Source organism: Archocentrus centrarchus, chromosome 23 (genome assembly GCF_007364275.1).
Source record: "Archocentrus centrarchus isolate MPI-CPG fArcCen1 chromosome 23, fArcCen1, whole genome shotgun sequence".
Lineage (NCBI taxonomy): Eukaryota > Metazoa > Chordata > Actinopteri > Cichliformes > Cichlidae > Archocentrus > Archocentrus centrarchus.
In genome coordinates this window covers 22,721,932-22,727,931 of record NC_044368.1, presented here as the reverse complement: position 1 = coordinate 22,727,931, position 6,000 = coordinate 22,721,932, and the positions used below count along the sequence as shown (strand labels likewise).

Here is a 6,000-nt window from a genome sequence, read left to right as displayed (position 1 = left end):
GCATGTCCTCACATATGCAAAGAACAGAGAACCATGTCCATAGATATGAGCACGTATGCTAATGATGTATCAAAAGAATACCAGGTGATGGGTATCTCAGCCTGTAGCTGATTGCACATAGACTATTTCACTTTCCTATCTCTTCCAGCTACATGACCAGGGTACCTGTCAATGTTTTTTTTTCTGAGGCCCTTTAAAAAAAAAAAGATTTTGGAGTGAGAAATTATAAATAATGAGTAGAAACAATGCCAAGGACAGAGGAGGTGCCATTTTGATGCACCTGACATCTGTGTGAACCATGTTTGTGTGTTTTATAGAGCTTAAACAGAAGCTCCACTTCTATGGCAGTTTCATTAAAGTGATCTAAGGCCATTGAAATGAAGATTGCTTTATCCATAGAAGCACACTGTGAAAGGCAGACTCTTATTTTTGCCTGATGTGTACATTTTTATTCTTGTGACAAATCATTTATCATCCAAAGTAACTTTATCACTGATATCTTTTCTACAGGCAGCTGAAAGGTCAGAAGTGCTGCGTCATCCTCATAATTCCCAAAAGGGTGTCTTCCTTTTTAACGGCCCTACACCCTCAAAGTACACTTGCTGTTTTACCAGGTTACAAGAGATTATTATTATTATTATTACCCAGTCCTAACACTAATACTGGTTTCCAGTTTATAGACAAACAGGCTTTACAGTTGCAGTTCTGCAGAAAAGAAGACGCGTTCAGAAACATTGTGATTTTTTTTTTTGATGCTTAGTTTATTTATTGAATGTTTGATGCTATCCAGTTGGAGGCAATGTAGGAGAGCGAGGAGAGAAGAGAAGAGAGAAATAAAGAGGAAAGGGAGCGGGATCAGAGAGGGAGAGAGAAGAAAGGAAAGGGGTAGAGGAAAGGAGGCGTGAAGGTGGAGGTGGAGGGAGGATCGCGGTGGAAACTACTGTCCTCCAGCCTGAGCAGAACCACCAGCAGGTTCTTCCACACTTCCACGTTTCTTATATCTGGTGAACCAGCGCCAGCCGCCTCTTTTCTTCTTGTCTGGTTCTTCTTCTTCCTGATCCACTTTTTCTTTAGCTTTCTTGGCCTTTTTCTCGGCCTCTGCATCACCTGACTTGGACCAGAAGAATTTGGAGCGTTTTTTCTTTTTCTTTCGTTGCTCCTCGAGCTCTCTGTTCTTCTCCTCCAAATTTGCCACTTCTAGGACAAATTTTACATTTTCCTCCTCAATTTTATGACATTTCTCCCTGAATTTGTTCAACTCTTCAACCACTGCCTGGAATTTTTCTTCAAGCTTGCTGTATTTCTGCCTGTTCTCTTTGGTCTCCTCCTGCAGTGCTGCTTTTCTGCTCTCCAGTTCTTTATGCTCTGTTTCAACTTGCCCATATTTTTCCTCCCATTCCATGTTTTTCTCCTGGATTTCTGCATGTTTGGCCTCCAGTTGTTGGTGCTTCCTCACCAGTTCCTCATAAACCTCTACTTCTTGCTTCTGCTTGATTTCTTGATCTCTTTCCTCCACTTCTTGCTTTTGCTGGCGCTTCACAAAGTGCTGCTTCAGCATTTCATGCATTTCTTCCACATGTTTCTTACTCAGAACTTCCATATCCTTCTTTGCTGGATTTCTTTTCTCCACTTCTTGCTTCTGCTGGCGCTTAACAAAGTTCTGCTTCAGCATTTCATGCATTTCTTCCGCATGTTTCTTACTCAGAAATTCCTTGTCCTTCTTTTCTGGATTTCTGCTTTGGACGAGTGCCTCTTTCAGTTTTGCTATGTTCCATGTTTCTTCCACATTCACATTTTGTTCCTTCATCCTTTTGTTTTCCTCTTCCAGCTTTTGGTTCCTTTCCTGAAGTTGCTTCATTTCTTTTATGATGGAGTCAACTTCATTTAAGTGGACCAACTCTCTCCTTTCTGCTAGGAGCCCATAGATGCGTCCCCTCAGCTTGTAAGTGCTCTCTCGGAGGTTGCGGTTTTCCGTCCGGAGGCGGTAAATTTCATTTAGCGGAGGACGCTGTTCCCGTGTGCTCCACTGAGGAGGAGCCTCACCATTGCTTGGAAAGCTGCTTCTGTTGGACATGGCAGCAATCTAAGCCTCTGTCTTCTCTTTCAGAAATGTGGAAAATGGAATCGCAAAATCAAGTTGAGTGAAAATGTGTCAGACACAAAGTCGCTAGTACAGCTCGACTACCTTTGATATTAGATCCATGGAACGTTCGAATCTTTTTTACACAAACTAGTTTAAATGGTGCGTTCCATTGCTACCACGTGACAATAATGATTACAATGTATTTATGTACATTATTTGCATGGCGGAAGTACCGATAAGGTTTCAGTCTTAGGAAAGTGAAATAGCCTATGTGCAATCAGCTACAGGCTGAGATACCCATCAGCTGGTGTTCTATCATTAGCATACCTGCTCATATCCATGCATATGTGAGGACATGCATGTGATCTTTCCCAAATCAAAAGGGGTGAACTTGAATTATTATGAGAGAGAGAAAAAAGATTTTTTTTTTTTTTAGAAAGCAGTCACCAGCAAAATGCACCTCAGTGAAAACCAGCATCCTGACCGTTTAAGGGACAATGTCAAAAACTGTCTAAAAAACTCTCAAATATGACATTCTTCAATAATGAATCGCACTTTAAATGCTGCCTAACTGTGCGCATTATGAACACTTCATGTTTCACTCCAAACAACAGAAAAAACGCACCGCGGTGAAGTTAGTTTCAAGTTGGATATTGGATATTCAAGCTCCGCAGAGTTAGCGGCATCTAGCTCGCAGTTGATCCGATTCAGGGACTCAGATTTCGTCCAGCCGCTCTCTGCCGCTCCCTGTTCTCTCGCGCGGAGGTTCACTTAGGGACTATCAATAAATTTCCGAACCAAACATTCTTGAGAAACAAAAATCAATAAATTCCTTATCTTGTGACCACCTGTGAGGAAACTAGTATCAAATAATGCCAATAAATTACATCGGTGAGGTACACACATTTTTATCCCATTTTAAGCCTTTTTATATTTTTTAGCATTTTTTAATCCAAAAAATATGATTTTTCTTCAATAGCTTCCAGGTCATGTGACCCACAAACTCAAAATCTGTGTGAAATTATTCTACTACATTAGACAGATGAGGCACAGCCTTAATGCTATTGAAACGAAGTACAGTTTTATTTTCTACATATAATTTTAAATTCTCTCTTTTGAACTACATTGAACAGGGTAGAAAGATTTTTTCATTAGGTGCACAACAGACATTTCCAGCTGCCTCTCTTTGCCTTTTCATATTGTTTGCTCTTGATGTCTAGGCACAGGGCATGGAACCATTTGTCACAACTGTCACACTGGATCTGTTAAAATATAACAGAAAACGTATATGTTTAGTGGTATAGTAATACAGTAAATACTTCTCTCCTGTCACATAGTAGGGTGTTTACTTGCTTGACATATGTTATTTACAACTTTATCAGTACCTAGCTGTACAGGATGCTTCAGATTTTCACATTGACAACTCAAACTCTCACCCAGTCTGTCCTTTGAGGTCCCGAAACTGGGGGCTTGTAGGCCGCACACATTGCACAACAACTCTGGTCATCGAACACTGTAATCAAATTAGGAAATAAACCAAATATTATGATGAATTATATTATGAAGTGTATGTATGTATACACACACACACACACACACACACACACACACACACACACACACACACACACACACACACACACACACACACACACACACACACAGAGGGACACTCAAATAACACATCCTAGATCTGAATGAATGAAATATTCTCATTGAACACTTTGTTCTGTACAAAGTTGAATGTGCTGACAACAAAATCACACAAAAATCATCAATGGAATCAAATTTATTAACCAATGGAGGCCTGGACTTGGAGTCACACACAAAATTAAAGTGGAAAAACACACTACAGGCTGATCCAACTTTGATGTAATGTCCTTAAAACAAGTCAAAATGAGGCTCAGTATTGTGTGTGGCCTCCACGTGACTGTATGACCTCCCTACAACGCCTGGGCATGCTCCTGATGAGGTGGCGGATGGTCTCTTGAGGGATCTCCTCCCAGACCTGGACTAAAGCATCCGCCAACTCCTAGACAGTCTGTGGTGGTCATACAGTCACCTGGGTGAGAATAGAGGAATTAACGTGCGATTCATTATTGAAGAATGTGATTAATGGTTTCACATGCCTTTGTTTAGACAGTTTTTGACATTGTCCATTAAACAGGCATAAAAACTAATCTGTTCGGTGTCCCTCGGCTCGTGCTGTGTTTTGGGCTCCTCTTTCTGGGTGCCCGTGCTGCCTGGCTGTGACCGGGTTGTGCTCTCGGCCTCTGTTGGGTCTTGGTGAGGGCCCAGGCACTGATGGAGACCTTCCTTCATGTTTCTGCCGTGGCACACAGGTGTCCACTACTTCTTGGCCTTGGATGTAGGTTGTAGCCACTTGGGGTCTCTGAGCTCTGGCCACTTGGGTTCTTATCACCATCCTGTGTTGTGATGTTTGGACTCTGGTGACTTTGTTGAGAGTGGGGGTGCCATCAGAATCACCACACTGCCTGGTTTGGTTTCAGCTAGTCTCTTTATCCCTATTTAGGAGTCAGGATGCTGGCTTTCACTGAGGTGCATTTTGCTGGTGACTGCTTTCTAATATATATATATATATATATATATATATATATATATATATATATATATATACATACATATATATACAGTGTATCACAAAAGTGAGTACACCCCTTACATGTCTGCAGATATTTAAGTATATCTTTTCATGGGACAACACTGACAAAATGACACTTTGACACAATGAAAAGTAGTCTGTGTGCAGCTTATATAACAGTGTAAATTTATTCTTCCTTCAAAATAACTCAATATACAGCCATTAATGTCTAAAGCAGCAGCAACAAAAGTGAGTACACCCCTTAGTGAAAGTTCCTGAAGTGTCTATTTTTTGTGTGGCCACCATTATTTTCCAGAACTGCCTTAACTCTCCTGGGCATGGAGGTTACCAGAGCTTCACAGGTTGCCACTGGAACGCTTTTCCACTCCTCCATGAGGACATCACGGAGCTGGCGGATATTCGAGACTTTGCACTCCTCCACCTTCCGCTTGAGGATGTGAAGGAATTTAAATAATAAGTGTGTGTGTTTGTTGCTGTTTAAGCCTTTAGGTTTCTGCGTGGTCATTTGTTCGAACAGGAATGACACAAATCAATCAGAATAAGGAGTCCAATTATTAAATTTAATAAGGCCATTTCAAACAGTTCAGATATCTGGGTCAGACTGCATGCCATGAGATGGCATGAAGTACTGGCACATTCTAATTCAACTTACAGTTTCATATAGTCACAGCGTATCAGTCTTGATTACATCATTTACAAAACAGAATGTAGAAAACAGAGAAATTCAACAACAGGGTGACCTTGAAGTCTCCATTTCTATGATTGTGTAGTGTTCATCAGTGTGGCTCATTGTACAGTCAGAATACAAAGTTCATGATGACACGGAGCTTCTGTATTTTTAATCATTATGTTATTTTCCAGACAAATTTCTCAGGGAAGTAAATGTATATAAGATATATATGTGGCATATATCATGATTATCCCTAACAATTTCCCCTTTTGACCTCAGAGTTTCTGAGGTCAACTTCACCAGCCTGACCTCGGGTGGTCAGCCAGGACTGCATTGATGTTAAGAGCCAGAAGAGGATTTTTGTGAAAACTAATCTTATACTATTGTGATTGTGAATTTAGCAAAGAAGTAAGACAGGGTTGAATGATGTCATATTTATAATGGATGTACCTACTTTCTATACTTTCTTATGGCCTGAAACACAAAAAGAAAACAAGCATTAGTCTTTCATATGTCAGTGTTGTTGAGTGAAGTGGATTAGCATTTAAATTTAATCAGTCCAAAGTAAATCCTGCATTTAAATTGGCCCACATGACAAACAGTAACATGAAACAGTCACTATCT

General features: G+C 40.5%; 1 long non-coding RNA gene across 1 annotated transcript; it reads right to left on the bottom strand.

Annotated features, from left to right (window-relative positions):
• Positions 1–3,142: 3,142 nt before the first annotated feature.
• Positions 3,143–3,600, bottom strand: LOC115773222 (uncharacterized). Its single transcript, XR_004019092.1, has 2 exons — positions 3,520–3,600; positions 3,143–3,345 (listed from the first exon to the last, which is right to left on the bottom strand). It is a non-coding gene; the product is annotated as an uncharacterized LOC115773222 (long non-coding RNA).
• Between the last annotated feature and the right edge of the window lie 2,400 nt (positions 3,601–6,000).